A 19,974-nucleotide genomic window follows, 5' to 3' on the forward strand; every position below is an offset into this window, starting at 1 on the left:
TAGTGATCCCTCCACTGGGGAACTAATATAGTTCCTTATTAGTCAAAGCTGAAACAAGAACCAGTCAAAAGAAAGGGAAGAGATTCTGAAAAAAAATACCCATGCCAATATTTCTACTTCTGTCACTCTCTTCTGCTCCCTGCCTCCAAGTTGCATCAGGCCATTAGTCTGAACGGACTCCCAACACTGCCGATCACGGGAACTATGAAGAAAAACAGTGGCCGAGAGGAGTGATGGGTCTACTCAGAGGAAGTGGAAAGCAGAGCAACATGAGTTTCAGTCTCTCCCTGTTTTTCCCGTTTGCTTCAATCAGCCTGTCTTTGCTGCTTCTGCATTACAGCATTGCTGCTGGACCATATTGCTGCTATTGTGACAAAAGCAAGGGTTGTGCACGGTAATGCCTAGTCCATGTGTTATATTGCAGCACTGTATGCAGGCTAAAATTAGGTCATCTGAGTGGTCTTCTATCAGTGCTGTAGCTTACATAGTGAAGAAGAGGGTGCCAGTGACTTGTAAAGACCTGTGGGGTGTAGTCTGCACTCATGTTAGAACAGCAGCTGAACAGAGAATGTATGTTCTTTGTGCACCTACACATACCTATGTATGTGTGTATATATAGAGGTGATGGAGCACATGGTATAGATGTCTTGTTTCAAACAGTCTACATCACTGTTAGGCTTTGAAGTCACAGTAAGCTTTGGATGAAATGGCATGCGTGCTTCCTTCTTGTGTTCTTTCCCAATACTTTCAGGGCAGCCACAACAACTGAACATGGAGGCAGACATTGGCAGAAGTTACTGAGCTGAATCAGGTTCATAATTAAGGCTTTTCTAGAGAATATTTCTAATTGAATGCTAGAAAGCTGGACATTTACATATGCAAATCTCATCCTTTCAACAGGAATTCAGGGGTTAATCATCTATAGAGTTTAGATTGAATCCAGCTGAGGTTTCACTCAGAAGGGAGAAGAAAAGGAGAAGTTTGAAGTGCATTCCGAGAAAATGAACTCCCTTCTTTTCCTTTTTTTTTTTTTAATTCAAATTGGTGCATATTTGTAGAATTTTGTGATATCATAACCAACTCCAACGACCTCTAACAGCACAAGGAACCTTGTTTGATTACACAGCTAAAGAGACAATGCTACTTTCCCTTTGATTCAGTTGCTGGCTGTTTGTGAAACATGAGATGGATCTCTGCAATTTACAATGGTTTTAGAAATTTCACTGATGATGAAAAAAAATGTGTTCTGTTATTTGCAGAAAGAAACCACTGTGTGCTCCAGTGCTGTGTGCATTTTAGATGACTTATACAACAGAACTCATTTTTTCCCCAGGATCATCTGCCACAATGCACATCTCCACAACAGCACCGGTTCTCTGAAGTCAGGAGACTTGTCCTAATGGAGCCTTTGGTTTCCACAGAAATGGGCACATGGGAATGTGTGAGAGTGATTTCTCCTCCTCTTCTGGGCCTGTCCATTTCAGCACCACAAGCTAAAATGCAAAACTGGTCACTGCAGAGTATAAACAAAAGTAAACAAATGAACCTGTGTTTAAATGATCCTTAAAGAAACTGTCATGGGTAAACATGTACTTTCAGGATCAAAATACGTATTACAGAATGTGTTTAAGAGAGACTGGATAACAAAAAAAAAAGCTGTAAACCGCCAACTAATTCAATTTTCTTTCCATCTGCCCCTTGTTTAATTCTGGTGATCATGGCATGCCTTTTATTTCCATTTCAATGCATGTTTAATGATAAAGGGAGTTTGGAGAAAGGGAGGAAGACAGTTTCACTTGGACAGCAATCAGAGAGAATTTCTGTAAACATCTGGTTCTGTTTAAGACAATTTTTAAAGCATTTAATATAAAAGCTATTAGAAGGCAGCAAATGAATGCTGAGTGTTCTCACTGTGTAAGCGATGCATTTTTCCCTCCTGGAAGTTTGCATACAATTGAACTTGAGTCAAGTTTGTAGACAGGTTTCACAAAGATAACCTTGCATTATCTAGTGTGAGTGAAAGAGACTTGCAAGAACAACAGTTAAAGTCGTTAAAGACCTCTTTAAAAAAGAAGTTCAAAAGACGATATAGTCCAACTGGAAACATTTCAACCAGCTGGATTTCAGTAATTGAATGAACACAGTTGAACAAGTAGTTAGAGATGAAAAAAGAATAGTGAATAAAAATGGAGACAATGGACAATTCATGGCACAATGGTCTAGTCTTTTCCTCATTTGGACAGGACTCAGTAGATATCTTGGAGGATTGCCTGTGTCTTTAATATTCCCATATTAAGTGATATGCTGAAGTGGTAACACTGAAGAGTATGTTTTTAGCACAATTAATTATTAATAGCACATTTTTCTTGCCTTGAAACCCTTCAATAACATTTTTTATTCACTAAATATAAATGTTCCAAAACACGTAAACAGGATTAGTGTCACAACTGCAAGTAAATATACTTAATTTAGAGATTATATTGAGTAATTGCAAATTTATAAATGTTCATTCATAGGGGAAATAATATAGGTTAAGAAAGAAAATTGCACTTGTGGACCCTACTGCTCAGGCTTTCCTATTTTGCAGGTCAGATGCTGTTGATGCTTGCTGAGCAGGCTGTAGTCAAGGTAGTCCTTCCTATGAGGGTCTTGTTTTCATTTCAGAACAGAAATTCTAAGTATATCAAAATAGACTAAAGACAGTCAAATTCCTCTCATTTTCAAAGCAAGGACCTCAGAAAGGTACCTGAGGCCTCAATAAGCAAACACATTCTGAGACAACTTTAAGTATATGAAGTGTAGATACCATCCAGTACAACTCTTTTGATACAAAGACATGAAAAATGGATTCCCTGAAATGCTGAAAAGTGTAGGTTTTTGTATACTGTGACCATTTGAGATTAGCCCTGAGTATTGGATTGATATTATATAGTTGATACAGGACTGTCTTTTCCCAAGCAGGTTTAGTCTGAACAAAGCAATTGAACAAGCTGAGCTTAGAGAGGGGATATTTTAAGATTTATTTTGTCCCTAGGATTTCTGTTAGCTTGCTGTTTGTTTTTCCTTAAGAGTCAATCCTCACAGCTTGCTGTTTTGTGCTTCTGCCCCAGATTTTGTGTTTCTGTTAAAGAGTCTGATCCAGATCTAAGGATGGGGCTGCAAACAAAGAAGTTTTGTTTAATCTTGTTTGTTTTTTTTTTTTTTTTAACAGCCACTGTAAATAAGATTGTTTGTTAAAATAATACTCAGAATAAATAACCGCACCTCTTCAGGATTAGATGGATCTCTACCCTTCCTCTGAAAGGACTACCAGCCTTTTCTTTCCCCTTTCACACAGAGTTTCTGACCAGAGTCAGCTTCTTTCATCAGTTCTCATCCTCCTGAGGTGTTTTATTTAGAATTAGTTAGTATCTAAAAGTGGCCTAAATGAAAATCCAGCTTGTGGGTTTACTTGTGCTGGTGAAATTGCACTTCAGGAATAAACAGTTGCTTCCTATTTAGCTAGATGGAAGATGTGGGGCTGGGGTTTTGCTGTCGAAGTACAATCTCAGATACTGGCTGTATTTATTTAGCGCTCCCTCTTCTAATTTAATTCAGGTTTTCTTTCAAAGTTACTCAGAGCCTGAAGTGCTGAATCACAAATTTGTCACATAATCCACTAATTGACAAGAAAACAGCTGCAATATATGTTAGAATTCAGCTCAAGGAACAGTGGTAAAAGACAAAAGAGAATTTGTATTCAAAGCCTGAAAATGTAGATACATCACAACTGTCTTCTCTTAACAAGGACATCGTGTGTTTCCAGAGTATTTATACAATAGAGTAACACCATCTTTAACTGGGTAGAAAAAGGAGTCTGTATGGTATTGTGGACCCTGTGAGCAATAAGTTTGTAAGAGAACAAACGTTTGATAAAATGAATCATCTAGTTTGGTCTGTTTAAATTTTACACTAAGAACAGGCACGTTTTTATGTTTAGAGGTAGGGCCAGAAGGAAAACACGGGCAGCATAGTTTGTAAATTCATAGCACGGCAGATTTGGACCCAGTTGGGCCCGCACTGGTAAATCTTCCTGGGACTGTTTAAGATACTTCTCTGTTCTCCGCCTTACCTTGTGAGGAAGGTTACTGAACTTGTAGCAGAAAAAGCAGCGTGGGGATCATGTGCTTGTGTCTTAACGCCACAGTGCAAAACAAATTTCATGGTCATAGAAGGCAGAGTTTCTGACATGTAGTCCCTTCTGTTACCTCTGCACTGGGAACAATAATGATCATGAGCTCAGAAACGGTAGCCAGGAATGATGACTTCTTGAATCAGCTGAGGAAGATATGCTAAATGACATGTGTCAGGGCACTGAAACTTGTTCTGAGGGCAGGAAATGCCACCTGTTACAAGTGCTGTGTGGATGGTAAATACTAATAGAATTGAAGAAAGTGGAGTAAGAGGAGGGCTGAAAATAAACTTCCACCTCTCCCCACCCAGTGCTCCTTCCTGTACTGACACTGCACTTGCACTGGGTATAATAATAGGATATGGTACAGCATCTGTGTCAAAAATGCTTAGACCTGAGTCCAGCTTTTCCCAGGGCTCTAATTTGAAGATTAATTTAGAGACAGAAACAGGCAGTGGTTCACATACCGTATTGCCTTAGACATGTGAGCTGTCAGTGGCATTATGGCTGTTCAAAGGCAGAAGAGGAATTGTTATCTCTTTTACAAATGAGAATGAAAGCTCAGAGGTTGAGTGGTCTGGCACATGCTCTCTCCAAGGCAGCAAGCCTTGTGTGAACCAACAGCACTTCATGGCCATGACTGTTATTTGGTTGTTGTAATAATATATTCAGCCAAAGAACAGTTAAGTGTCTGACCACCAGCTATCATGGAATACCCAGGAGGAATATGAAGGCAATGCAATCTATGTGATGAATTCCATCACCAATAAGGTACCCCATGGACTTCCTTGAAAAGAACATTTAGGAGGTAGGCAAGGGGACTGCACAGTAGGTTATGTGTGAGAAATTTAGTATTTCCCTTAAAATTATATTGTTCTTTTCCTACTGCTTACAAAAAGTTGGCACTGCCACAGTAGATCATTCCTGACAAAGGTATGCTGACCTGATACAGTTAGAAACTCTTTTCTGTTTCTGTTTGCCTGGATTCGTAGTGACAGGTGTGTTATCCCTGCAGGAAAATACAGAAAAAACAATGATGTCACTCATTTTCACAACTCTGTTCTGGTAAAAATAGCTGCTTAACCTGTAAAACCACAGAGGCCCTTCAGCTGAGCCACGGTGACAGCCCTATCACAGTTACAGCTTCATCATCATGCCTGGGTGTCAGTAAATTAAAAGACCAGCATCTCTCCTCCTGGACATGTTGCATAATATGTGATTTTATATTCTGGATTACATGCAATCTGGGGTTTATTAATCATAAGAAAAATGAAAAAGCTAATTAACACTTTCAAGCAGTTGTTAATGTGTTACATGGACATATATTTACAAGTGTAAATATACAATTTTTAAAAAATGTTGGAAGCATAAAGAATAGACCAATGGCAGACACAAGTTTCTTTTTTTCTGTAGAAGACTTTCTTTTGATATTTTTTAATTCATAGTTTCATTTATTATCTTAAATGGAATAAACCTGGGTACCATACATGGCTGGGCTTGAGTACGGAAAAAGGATCTAACTTTTTGAGCATTCACTGCTGCTGGATGAGTATATGAACAGGTAAATAATGGAAAAATATTTCTCTTCTATTTAAGCCTAATTCCTTAAGACTCTGGATGGTTCTTTTCAGTTTTCCACTGCAGACCATGTTTACCTCAATTTTTGACAGGTCAAAGCACAATGTCTTGGAAATAAAATACACAAGAAACATGTTTATTGGAAGATGCCATGAATATGATTATTTGGCAGCTGGTTATTGTTCTTAGTATTCTGTGCTTGGGAGACAGACCAGTCTTTGGATTTTGGAAACTTTTGGATACTGTGACCTCTCCAACTCTGGGTAGTCTGGATAAAGTGTATTAAAAGACTTTGGGCTGTCTACTTCAAGGCTGTACTGAGGAGCAAGGAGTGTGGAAGTGCTTAGGCTCCTCGTGGTGGTCAGGAGGCTCAGCTCACACAACTGCCAGCTTTGTAACAGTGAACTTGGAAGTCTGACTTCTGCGGCTGTCCTGGAGCACACACCAGAAGGCTTTGTGCCCCTAGCAGAACGTTGTGGTCCTAGGCAGGATTTGTAGGAACTCTGAATTTGGTTTATTGGAAATTTGCAAATCGTGCATGTTTAGAGAGAAATACTATGTGTTTGCCTCATTGAAACCACTTTGATGAGTTTATTTTTCTGAAGTTTTTCTATAATTTCTAATACACCTTGCAAATTCATTAGGAGGACCAAGAAATGTCAGCACCTCTGCTTTCTGTTTCTACCCACAGGTGCCCCATGCTATGCCAGCGGTGTGTAAGTTGCTTTCTGTCGTGATTATGTTGTGATTGCACAGCATTTGCACTGGTTCTGCACCTCTCCACAGTTTAACTCCTTAACATTAATTCTCTAAAATAAATAATGGGAATTTTTCCGGGATATTTTCTAGTTCTTTTCTGTTGCCAGTCGGTCCCCTTATTTAAAGGCAGCTGGAGTAAAACTTTATTTTTGTAGCACAAACTGAGGATATATTTCACAGTACTGTGTAGATGTGAATCAGAGACAGATTTCTGACAAGATAAATAATTTTCTGAATAACTTGAGCTCATCTCTTTTTACAGTCTGACTGCTATACATAGAGTCTTGGGCCTTTAAAAACTTCGTGTATCCCTTCAGCCACAAAGCATTTGCAGTCAGGCTTTGATGGCAGAGAACAAAAGTACCATTGTCTAATTTTGGTTCAAAACCAGCAAGTTTCTGTGGAAGCCACAAGAGGATCTTTGGGTTTTTGGTGTTTTTTTTTGTTTTTGTTTTTTTTTTTAATTTCTCAGCTTGAAACTGCTTGAACTTTATTATAGTGCTGTTTTTTGAAACAATAGCTAATCGTCCATCAGAACTTCTTGCAGCAGCCAGTTTTGTATAGCTTCTAAAAATGTTTTTTCCGTTTTACCTAGTTTCTAATCTAATTTCCACATCCTGCTTTCCTGCAGTACTTATCTGCTCCAGTGAAATTATTCAAGGGAATTCCATAATCATTAACTCTCTATCTACATTTCCATGATGACTCTTCTTTCCTAGAAATGGAAAGAAGTCTGCAAAATTGGTTCAATGTTGAGGATTCCTCATTTTTTTGGCTACAGAAATCTGTGTAGAAACATAAACCCTAGTGCTGGCATGTACCACCCGGGAAAGAAAGCAACATGTTAGCACATCCCCTGTTTGTCCCTGGCTTCATTATCTGCTTTTGTATCTGCTACCAAAATGGAACAGGACAGACTTTAAAATTACATCAGACTGATGTGACATGCCGTTCGTATCACATTGCCATGTCAGGGATGATATCTCATAATGATAATAGCAAATAAAAATATCAGATAATGTTGTTTGGCAGCTGTAACACTTACCTCGTTTAAGAACTAGTCTCCAAGTCTATTTCACAGAAGGCAAAGTGTTGCCTTTTAAGCACACCAAAGTATTATTCACAAGAGCCAGGAAAGCCATGGAAAATTTATTTTTACACCATTGCCCCTCTTATTTGTTTTTATCTCTCCTCTGCCTCTTTCCTCCTTTCCACATGATAAACACATGCTCTTGTTTCTGGTTCAGGCATGGTTGGAATTCACTTGTATGGAAAGGTTGCACTGCTATACTTACAGGGAGTTCATCTGTTCATTATGCTTTCATAAAACTAATACAGATCAAGGGTTACAAAATTTTGCTTCTGATCCCAGAAATTAATAATTTCCCCCTTTAAACTCACATATCATGAAGAAGACCATGTCTGCTTATTATGAAGATTATGTTAAGATATTTTCCCTTTATGCTAAGGCTTTTTGTAAAGCTGTGTGTAAACATATATGTCATTTATGCTTTAGAGAGGCAGAAGGTTTTCTTAGTTCTTACAACTGACAAGAGATTATTAGACCTTGAACAGAAACTGAAATAAATATATGAATATTTAATTTAATATATGAAAGGGCACCTAGTTCCTGTTCATGAAGTAATAGGAGCAATTAACTTTGGTTGCATTTAGGTTCTAGTTCAAAGGGTTTGTAAACTAACTAATGGAGATATTTTAGGATTAACTATCCTTACATGATATTTATGAAGTCAGACTTGTTTTCCAAGACATTTTCAATGTTAATCTTTAACAACTACGTAACTCGGATAATATACTGACATAAACACAATGTCAATCAATAGAATAAAAGCACTGAGGTTATTGTTAAGTACCTAACTAATACTTATAAATGAATGTTAGGAATTATCTCATTTGAAATTATTTTTAGCTGAGATTTCTGTATGTCACCTCTATCTTGTATGCAAAGAAGTAGAGAAAAAAATTGTTCTAAGTACAAGAGCTGGTAAGGGTTGGTTTTGCTTGAAGGCCTGTGAAACAAATGGACATGAAGGGCATTAAGCAGGTATATCTCATTGATTTTACTATGCAAATAACCATTCTTTCCCATAATACTTTCCATTTGACCCTTTACAGCGATGAACAAATTAAAAAACAGGCATTTGACTGGACTCTTAATCCAAAAGTTTATGGGTGAAGGATGGCTATTGAAAGCTTGCATATCCTTCACTGAATACATCAGGAATTATGTGAAATTCATAAATTAGAGTGAGCCTCACGGTTCCAGTTTCTTAAACTGTTCTCAATGTGTAGAAACACAAATTGTAAGCACATCAAAAGTCAGTTGAGTCAGGTTTAACAAATGAGGCCTGCAAACATTCAAAGAGCATTTGCTTGGTATTCCAGTTGACTAGTCTGTCCATTCAAGAGTAAACAGAAACAAAGGTGTTATTTAAAAGGGAATAATTTAGACAAAGAGCCAACAATGTTGGATGGCGCCTTTTTTTCAATTCATAAACTCCAAGCTGGCGTATATTAACAGGAGATTTCTCTGTTACACCTGTTACAATGAGTTTAAAATTAATCTAACCAATAAAACAAACAATCACTCCTGTAAAAATCATTGCATTTGTTCCATGCTGATATAATAGCTATTATTCATATAACTAGTCTAAGTAGGGTCTAGTTGTTAGCACATGGGTAGTTTTTGCATGGAAGTGGTTGCAATGTTGAACTCATCTCAGATCTTACAGACTGTATTTTCTTCTAGGGATGAGCAGAGTTTTTGTACACTTCCTCATAATCTGAGGCAAAACCGCAAGGCTGGATTTGCAATATTTTATAGTGGCCACAGCACTGGGTACCACTTCCACAAAGTATCACCCTTATTTGATCTAGACAAAATGTTTGCTGCTTTTCCTGAGGGGACCTTGTATTTATCACTCTGTGTAAATATCTTAAAGAGTCTTCCTTAACAGTAATGCAAGAAGACTCATCAAGAATAACTAGAGGATTTTCCCAGGTTTCTTCTCTGGAGAAATACGGTCTCAGCTTCTATACAAAAGCAGTGGCTGGTAGTAGAAGTGCAGGTCATTCCTGAGTTCCAAGTGATCATCTTTTCAGAGCTAGAAAAAGATTATATGCAGTGTTACTATTCAGGAATGGACAGGTTTTTAACAAATATTATCAGGCAATTTTAAAGGTTTTTTTTCATCTAGAGTTGCAGTAATTGAAACATCATTTGTAGTCAGAGAATCCTGGCAATATCACCAAAGATTTTGTGTCACCATGCTGTGTATGGACATTTCATAGGTGAAAACAACCTAGAGTAGTCTCTGTGGCCAAGACATGGCACCAATCTATTTGTTTCAAAGGACATAAGTTTGTTCTTTCTGCAACTTTTGATGCAGGTCAGTGATTCCATTAATGTCACCTGATAAGCAAGCCATGGCCTTTATAAATTAATGAACACATGCCCTTGGAAATGTAGTCCTTGTTTTAATTTAAAACAGAAGTTCTTTAGCTCTGGGAGGGTTTTTTTCCCCCCTATTCAGAAGTGCATTATCTTTCTGCCATGGCAGTTCCTGAGTTTGTCCTGGAAAAGATCAAAGTCCTGTGTTAAGTGCTAGGTATGATACACTTAATTGTTTTATGGTGATTTGTTGGATGGAAATATATGGTACGTTCTTACAAAAATAGATGAAAGCCAACAAATGCATAAGCAATCAGAGCATTAGAATCTCTAACTTTTAGAACAGCACTGCTAGTGTCAAACAGTGAAACTTCCCTTTCTTCCCTGTTGTCCCGCACGTTTTAGCCTGGGTGCCGATAGGATTTGAAAGACATCGCTACCTAAGAAAATGTAAATATGGAGTTTTTACTATTTCTGCGTTATAAAAAAAGTACTTTTGTATCAATAATAATAGTTAAAGGTGTCTTGATCCTTTCAGAAGAATTAGTAGCTTTTTTAACATCTATCAAAGCATCAGTCTACCAGCGTGCTTGAGGCACTCATGTAGGTATGTGTAGCTGTGACTTTTCCCTTTACTGAAAACCATATGTCAGCCTCACGAGACTCATCTGTTCTTAAGGAAGGGACACTATAAAGCTGCTTTAAAGGAAAAACCTGAGTAATAATGTGTCATTTCATTTTGCAAATCTACAACCTCAAATCCTCAGTGATTAAGGGGAATTAATTTTCATTAGACCCGTCTTCCGCATAAAGAGACAGTTAAGGCTGGGATGGGAAAGTAAAAATGTTTCTGACAAGAAAACTTGGACACAGAGATTGTTCCATTCATGTTATGTAGAAATTCAGTCAGATTCCTAAGTCTATTTCACACATAAACGCAGTGTACAAAGCACTATCTCAAACCTGAAATTCTGACTGATTTGGATAGAATTTATGAATGAAAGGGTAAAATTTAGCTTTTTAATACAAACTGTAACACTGTGGAGCTCAATAGGAGTCGTGCGTATAACGGATGAGTGCTGCATAACATTGAGGGATACTGAGTGCCCTGAGTTTACTCTGGAGTGAGCTTATTCTAGGATGCTCACCATCTCCCTGTTGGATTCCTAGTCCATGTTACACATCAGCAGAAAGAATTGTCATTGTAAGAACCAACACTTTAGCTGAGCAGTTGCCAGGGTTAGTAAAACTCAGTACATTCAGATGAATCCCAACCTGACCTCTTCAGGAGGTGGAGGTGCCATTTTAAATCTTCCCTGAAGTGGGAGCTTTTGAGTTTGAAACTATTTTTTCTTCCAGTTAGTGAGGGGACTAGGAACATTTATCTTGCTTCTGACTTGCTACAAAGTTTTGAGGACATTGGAAAGTCTCTGTAGAGCCCAACCCTGCACCACACCTCTCTTTTTAATTTTTTTTTTTTTTTTTAATTTTCCCAGGGGCTGTGGCTATTCTTTGGAATTCCTCACCTAGACCTTATGGCTGGTAAGAGATGGGTAATGTGACTTCTTATTCTCTGTATCCTCTTATGCTCAGTATAAATTCCCTGAAAAGAAGCAGCTTTATGCAGTTAGCATGAATCTGGTAGCTTTTCCTGGCTGTGATGTTAAATATCCTGAACAATTCTAAATGTGTTTTGAATCTCATTCACTTTGCTGATTGCTTGTGAAAAATGAGCATCACAGGAGCTTAAGCTCACAGCTTAAAGTTATAAGTAATGTTCTATTGTATGTTTACAGGCTCATTAAAACAAAAAAAAAATTTACCCCCCCCCCCCCCCCCAAAAAAAACCTCAGACTGCTCTGAGAATGGAACAAAACTGAGAATGAAATTTTGGAGTTGAGCCTCATGCTTTTCAGGGCAGTCCCCTGTTCACTGAATGCACTTTTCAATCCTTGATCACACATATTTATATTTCACATATATTTATTTATGCTTGACAATAATTTATTAGAAATTTGAAGGGTATGCAAGTTAGTCCTAAATCTGTCTGTAGGCAAGAAAAATAGGTGTACTTTGGTAAGCCAGCCCTGAAGCCTGGGTTAAACAGACAGGGGAAAAAGGGATGCACAACCAAATGTATACAACTCTCTCACAAGTGCTGAACCTGACTGCAGATTAGAAATGGTAGAAGTCTCATATTGAAGTACTGAGATGCCAAATATTCCTTCTTACCAAGCAGCTGGGTCCTTATTGCAGCCATGCTACTCATCACACCTAATCCTGTGAGGTGCACAGTCTTCCCAGATCTCACTGAAACTGAGCTCTGAGTATCTTGTGCAGTGGAATCTTTACAAAGATGCTTTCGGACTGCACAGGTGGATTCAAAATACAGTTCTTACAGCAATTTCCTATGTAAGGCATTGATGAGACAATAGATCCCTTTATGAGGCTCTGTTTGACTACAGAAATGAGCAATTGTTCGCATTATATGTAATAAATCCCTCGACACCCTGTTAAAAGGACCTACATTTAGCTGAAGTCTTAGCATGAATGTACTTCCAGAGGTTTAATGACCTTTCACTTTTCGAGGTGTTCTTTATTTAAACTAATGAAAATGAGTTCCACTTAAAAGGCTTTTAAATGCTGATTAAAAATTAAATCAGCTGTTCATTATCCCCAGGTGGCCTTGTTCTAAGAGCAGTAATTCAGAGAGAGTCAAACAAGTTGTCTTTTTTAATGTAGCTAGATCTTGAGTTGGGAGGACTTAATTAGAGCTGTTTATTAATCACCAAACTCTCAACTTCTAATGCAAATGGGTCTGTAAACACAGGATCTCCATTTCTGTCCCCTGCTTGTTAGAAATATGGAAGAAAATCAGACACATTTCTGAAGATTCCTTGTGGCATGTACAACAGAAATACAGCTGTGGTATTTTGTGAACAAACAAAATATTGACCTAGTTTGTGCCATCACATTAAACAAATAACAGTAAACTGAGTAATTAGCTATACAAAGTCTCACTTTACATATTTGACTATTTTGCTGTAGGTTTGGAAAAGATTCAGAAGCATTTACAGTACAAATCGCAATGAACAATGATAAAACCTCAATCGATTACTTTTTTGGGGGTTGGGTATTTTTTCTTCATTATGGCTGCTGAGAGAACTGGCCTGGGATTTAAGTAGTTAAACATGTCGCAAAACATCAAGAGAACAAAATCTTCAAGATTATAAAGTATAAGTTATCTGAAAAGCAGGAACACTCACTGCTTGAAACCCAAGATTGTTTTACAGATTTTTTTCAGGTACTTACAAAACTTCGCTTGACAGAGAACTTCCTGATCTTGCAATGCAAACTTAACTAGTAAGAGATATACTTGGACAGAGCACAATATTCATGATCACTTTGAGAAAAGATAAGGGAGTGCATTTTTGAGAACGTTTACACATAAGAAGAAAGGAAACTGTGTTATACCATGCAAAATCCTGAGCTCTGCCGTAGATAACACTTTCCTTCTTGTATTTCATAGGCCATATGACTCTTTGCTCTTTGTTACTTACAGTAAAATTAGTGCCAAAAGGTTGCTGGGTGAAATACGCCACAGAGTCTTAGGGGAGCTATGCAGTGCTGTTACCTTTTTTCTGCTGCAGCACGAAGGGTGGAAAAACTGAGCCTTTGTGGGCCAAAATGTTTGAAATTACCTGCCTTCAACAGAGGCTAAGGCCTTGACTCTTATTCCTGTCTAGCAGAATTATCTGTTAATTTGCCTTGTTATAGTGTCTGCCTTAGGGATGCACTGGAAGTGCATCTTTGTATTCACACATTGTTTGAAAAGTCTGGCAGAGCTGAACAAAGCTATGTATCCCAAATGGCTACAAGAAAAACTGGCTTAGTGGTAGTAGCCAGCTATTATTTCTTCTCTGACCCTTGCTCTTGAATGCCTTGCCTGGTAAAATTTGTAGGTGGCCAAGACGCTTTTATTCCCAGGTTTACGAACAGAAGCAGAAGAAACTGCGCTGGTGATGTCATGAACACAGGGTTGTAGAGACACGAATGTGTCTTACTAGCTTGTGGGTGGTTTATGCAGTCACACACACGTGCTTTTTAACTCGTGACTTTCTAATGGGTTTTGGAATTGGGCACATGACACCAGGGAATGCAGCGTGTGCGTCTGAGGTAATAAGCAAACATCCCTAAATAGGATGCCTGGCTGGAGAAGTATGCAGACTTTGGTCAGTGAAACTTCAATTTTCCTCCTGCCCCCCCTCCCCCCCAGTTAAAAGAAACTCTTTTTTTCTGTCCTCGTTGGAGAAGGAATAATAATTTAATTGCAGTGTGAGATTCAGCTTTAAACATCAAATTCTAGGAATCCTTTCTGCTCCAATGCTAATGTAGAACAGATTGTAATACAGTGGTAACTGCATGTCTAAAATAATGAAAGCACTGATGTTTTGAAGAATGTCCTTGGCTGATAGCTGTATTTAATTATCTAAAGTAATTGGAAGAAAGTTATTTTCCAAGGTAATAATTATTCTTCCTAAAATCTCCTGCTGTTCCTACTGGTGAAGAGGCTTCACTACTGTCTGTGGAAGAAATGTGTTATTAGAAAGAACAGTGTTTTGATTGTAAAAAGCAAAAATCCATAAATCTGTAAAAGTGTGTTAAAAGCTACGTGGATGGGGTAACGCTAGCTGTCTGCATGCTTTACTATTGTGTACAGTATTGGACATGTAGCAGAGCTAGGATTCCATTCTTCTACCTGTCACATAATGTTATTTTTTTTAGCACATGTGTAGGAGCCTGTATTAAGAGTTATGTCTTTTGGGAAGAATATAGAGAAATGGCAGACATGCACACACTACTAAATAAAGAGCATAGCATAAAAGTTATCACCTTGAAATCTACTCCTTCCTCCCTGACTATTTCTGATTTCAGAAAAAATCCTCCAGATTTTTAGCTTTTATCTTTCTTACTTTTTTTTTTTATAGTTCTGACTCACTATAAGAGATTATTTCTTCCTTTTGAGAAATTGTTCAAAGAAATGCTTTATATTCCCTCTACCTCCCCTGGAAACAAAATTGTTACTTTCCAGGGGAAGGAATATCTCTACAGAGAGGTCAGAACTCTGTTAGCAGGGGAAAGAGATTTAACAGGATCAAAAAGACTGGAAATGAGAAAATATTAGTGCAGACTTGTGTTTTGCACAGCACATCTCTATTCAGAAATCAAAAGTGTGATGTTCTTTCCTTTCATCAGCAGCTTTGGTGCTTTTTCACAATTGGAGGGTGCTGCTGTTCTTGTTGTTAGCAATATTGTAGAAAAACTTCAGTACGGATGGAGATACCCCTCCAGAAATTGATTTTTTACCTCAGTAGTCAAGACTTTCATAATTAGATCAGGTGTGTATCTTTAACTTTCCTACATGAGGGCATTGCTAAATGAAAATGATTCCTGGCCTTTGGACTAAGATCCAAAGGTCTTGTGTTTTCAAGTGCTCGCTGTTACTGTGTCCTGCTCTAATATGCCTTGTTTACTTAAGGGAATAAATCACTGGCTCATGTGAAGCATGTCAGCTCTCTAGATGATCTATCAGGGCAGTTAGGAGCTGGTCATATTTCAGTTCACTGTACTGTCATCCTAAATAGAGCATTCTCAGTCTCATTTAGATGTCAGAAACAATCTAGTAAAAATAGCACAAAACTCTGTTTAGATTTATTCATCCTTCTCTACAGAGTAAATAAATGTAGTTGGAACATGATGCTGCCTTAAGAACAGTTTAAGCTGAGCCCAAGTACAGCCTAATCTACCATCCAGGACTAGGATGTATCAGGCCAGTTATAGCAGCTCTGCCGACAGGTGGTAACTTGTTTAGTGGCTGTGACTTTACTTCTTGCGATTGAACATCCTGTGCAGAATTAGCCCAAAATGTGATGCCACACCCTTCATAAAGTTAGAATATTTTCTTGCCTCCTTCTATTGTTTTGAGTGTATTCAGTGCTTATTTTGGAGTAGTTTTTACTTGGAAACAGTTTTGTTTAAAAGCACATTATTGATTTATGGCTTATGTCTTCCTTTAAAAAATGTCAACATTTCTCTACATGAAAAAATAATTACACTTGAAAAGCTGATGCAATAATTAGAGCCTTAGAATAATTATTTAGTTTAGGTATCTAAAAGAAGACACAAGACTGAGATCTAACCGTAGTCAAGCCTTCTGGTATTTACTGTTCATGATATTGAAGTAAACTTTACTGGACAAGAGGATTCTGAGGTGTTCAAAGACATTTACATATGTGGTATGAAATAGATGCAGCCATCATTCAAATACTCTTAAAGGATGTTAATTTTACAAGCAGTTTATTACTATTGTGTAGGGAAGAGTGAATTGGGTATTGTTATTGGTACTGGGAAAAGTAGTAAAGAATTATTGTCAGTGGTTTTATAATCAAATCTTGAGGAGAATTAATTACTTTGGGCAGACCTTAAGTCTAACTTTATTTAACAGGAAGGAAAATGCATATCAGGAAAGGACATTCCTATTTCACTTTTTTATTAATTTAGGAATCAGAAATCTTTTGAGCAATGCCACAAATAGAAGTGATATTCTTAAGTGGTAGGATCTACATTTACAGCTCTGATTTACAGCACCTCCCCTGTGAGGACAGGCTGAGAGAGTTGGGGTTGTTCACCCTGGAGAAGAGAAGGCTCTGAGGAGACCTTATAGCGGTCTTCCAGCACCTAAAGGGTGCCCACAGGAAAGGTGGGGAGAGACTCTTGATCAGGGAGTGTAGTGATAGGACAAGGGGTAAGGGTTTCAAACTGAGAGGGGAGATTGAGGTTAGATATTAGGAAGAAATTATTTCCTGTGAGGGTGGTGAGACACTGGAAAAGGTTGCCCAGAGAAGCTGTGGCTGCTCCCTCCCTGGCAGAGTTCAAGGCCAGGCTGGATGGGGCTTTGAGCAGACTGGTCTAATGGGAGGTGTCCCTGCCCATGACAGGGGGGTTGGAACTGGATGGTCTTTAAGGTCCCTTCCAACCCAAACCATTCTATGATTCTATGATTTTGCTGAAAGATGTGTAAAACCTTATGTGTCTGAGTTCCTGTGTACCTGAGCAGGCTCCAGCATAAAAATTATTGTTTCCAAAGTCCATATTGACTTAATCTCAGAAGATTGCCTATGGATCAGCCTCATTCTGAAGACAGAATAAGAAGAATAGGTTAACTTTGACAGAATAGCCTATCGTATCCCAAACCAGTGCCATTTTGTTGGGTTTTGCCATTGCCAGCATGGAAGATAAAGGCCTTACTATGGAAGCTCTTGTTGGTCTTTTAAAAAACAAATCCTGGGAGCACAGAGATGATCTTGTGATGAAACTCCCCAAGTGTGAGGATTTGTGCCTGGAAGAACTGAAAAATGGTATTTGAAATAGGTCAGGCTATTTATATAACTGTAGGCCAACACACTCTCAAGTTTTCCTTTGGGAGACTCTACAGCAAACTATATCTTGTTGATGTGGAATAAGTTTAGTCTCATGAAGTAATTATGAAGTCAAACTCAGGACACTGGAAACAAAGAAGGTGTGGAAGGAAGCTGCAAGCTTCATTCTGCAGAGAGGAAACAGGGACAAGATAGTGCTGACAGGATTGCTAGCAGCCTTTAGGCCACAGAATCAGACTAGAACTTGTCTAAAATAACTTTGCTGTAATACATACTATGTGATCATAAAGTCCTCAGCACTGTTTTGTTCTTGCACTCAGTCCTAGCTTGAGATACTCTTGTCCAGGTAGCAAAGAGGCAGGTGACTAGGAGGGGTGTTCTCCTTAGCTAAACATTTTAACACCAACCTGGAGTGCTCCTGCAAGCTCCAGTGAGTGATTTGCTGTCTCCTTTGGCTTTTCCTATATGTGTGTGACCAATCAGAATTGAAAAAAGCCTTAGTAAATAAGCCATCCATCTATCTATCTTTGCTAATGGAGGAACGTTCCTTCAGTACTTGGAAGGGAATGTCCAGTCTAGATCTTCCTGGAGCAGATTCCAGACATGCCATAATGACAGCTAATGAACAAGATGCAGTAGTTATCCAGCACACCAATGGATCCGCAATTTGATTTCAGGTTGTACTACAAAACCTGGACTTGTTTCTGCAAACTCATGGATTTAATTCATTCAGACTGGCTTGTTTGTTGTCTTGGTGTTTTCTGCTCAGTCAGTATCAATATACGTTTCCAATATAGAAACATCTGTAAACTATCCTGTAAATGCAGGAGAATGAATCACTAAATAATATTCTTTCATCCATCAGTCTAGTGGTAGGTTCAGAAGATGTACTGCTGGTATCTTAGGGATTGTCAAGGTGTTATTTTCATGAGAAAATAATTTCTGTCACATGTCTAATATAAGGATACAATATGTCTGTACAAATGCAATATGGGGTATTGTTTTGAGAGAGTAACCAGAAAACCCATATGGACTTGAGCAATTAATCACTTGAAGATTCTAATTCATTTTGTTGTTTATTCAAAACAAACCAAGCAAAGATATAGACAGTCAGTCAGCCTTAAAGATTGTTCAGGAGTTTCTTAAACCTCATAAAAGAAAGGTGATTTACAGAAATGAAGCATCTTCAAAAAGTTGTTTTCCGTCCCTTTTTATCAGCTTGGAAATGTATTGGCAGCCAAGATATGATCAAGTCTTTTCACATTCCAGACTTTCTCCAGAACACTTCAAGCCAATGTCCCATTTCAGTTTCTGCTAAATAATTTGCCTTCATAAGTTCGGTGCATATCTTTAAGACTGAATCCCTAAGCTCATCTTCTTTTTTGGAAACACTGCAGCAGCTGGTGCTCTTCTCTGTTTTAGCTTGCACGTACAGGTCAAGAAAGCCAAAGGCATAAGGAAATGTGGATGTTTACTTGCCTTACCTTGCAGAGTTCACCGGTAATCTACACTTCAAGGATTGCAACTGAGGTTTCTCCAATAGCTCAGATACAGGCAGAATTGATTTCATGGCAGAAGAAGAGAGATGTTAATTAATCTCACATTATTTTCTAATACTGTCTTGAACATTCACCCTTGAATATTCAAGCCTTCTTGAGAATATTCTCTATGCATGAGAAACCCACAACATGGCTTTTTCACAGGAGAAAGAATTTTATGTTCTCAAAATCTTGTTGAAACATATGAGCCCTGCAGATGTGGAATTTAAAAATAATTTCTAAGTAGTGCTGAACACTTTGCTTTAAATGTTTTAGCTGAGATTTATTGCACTAAATTTATGACCTCTTAAACATGATGTAAGAGTCTAGGTCTGCACAATTAGAAAGACGGACTGTTAATGCTCACATATTAAAAACATCTGTACCTAAAGAATGGGAAAATAGCATTAGGGTAATATCTTGGCTGCAATCTCCTGATATGCTTAAAGTTCCCTGCATTCTCTCTCTAATAACAAAGTGTAAACCTCCTTATTCAATCAAAGATTTGTCAAGATGTGGTTTCACAGCAGTTTCTAACCCATCACAGGAAGTCAATGTAGTTTTACTAAATTTCCACTGAAAGTTCTTCATGTAGTTACATTTGCTTATCCTTAGTTGCCTGTCCATCTCTTAAGGTGAAGGACTTCTTGGGAATCTAGTTCTTTCTTCCTCCCCGCAGTGGCAGATATTCTGGCCCCAAATATATTCAGTCATCCCCTTTTCCCTGCTGCCTGTCTAAACAAACAGAAATCTAAGCTAGGGGACCCAACCGGAAAGGGGAGCAAAGAGAAAGCGGAGGTCCTTCTTAACTGTGGGGATGATTCTGGATCCAATAATGCGTCCCTATGGCTTCCGCGTAATTATGCTGATCCCTACCACCTGCTCTACTGATTCAAGCAATTAACACATTAGATGTTTGTCTTCTATTCTCTCACATTAATTATTTAAGTTGCTGCTTGATGTGAAAGTTTAGACCATTAATGTATTGGCAGTGTTAATATTTAATGATCCAAGGCATAGGGAGGAAGAAGGAAATCAATATTTGTGCAGTGTTTTCCATCTCTTAAGAGAACTACA

This window comes from Leptosomus discolor, chromosome 6, assembly GCF_034619465.1.
Source record: "Leptosomus discolor isolate bLepDis1 chromosome 6, bLepDis1.hap2, whole genome shotgun sequence".
In the NCBI taxonomy this organism is placed as follows: Eukaryota; Metazoa; Chordata; class Aves; order Leptosomiformes; family Leptosomidae; genus Leptosomus; species Leptosomus discolor.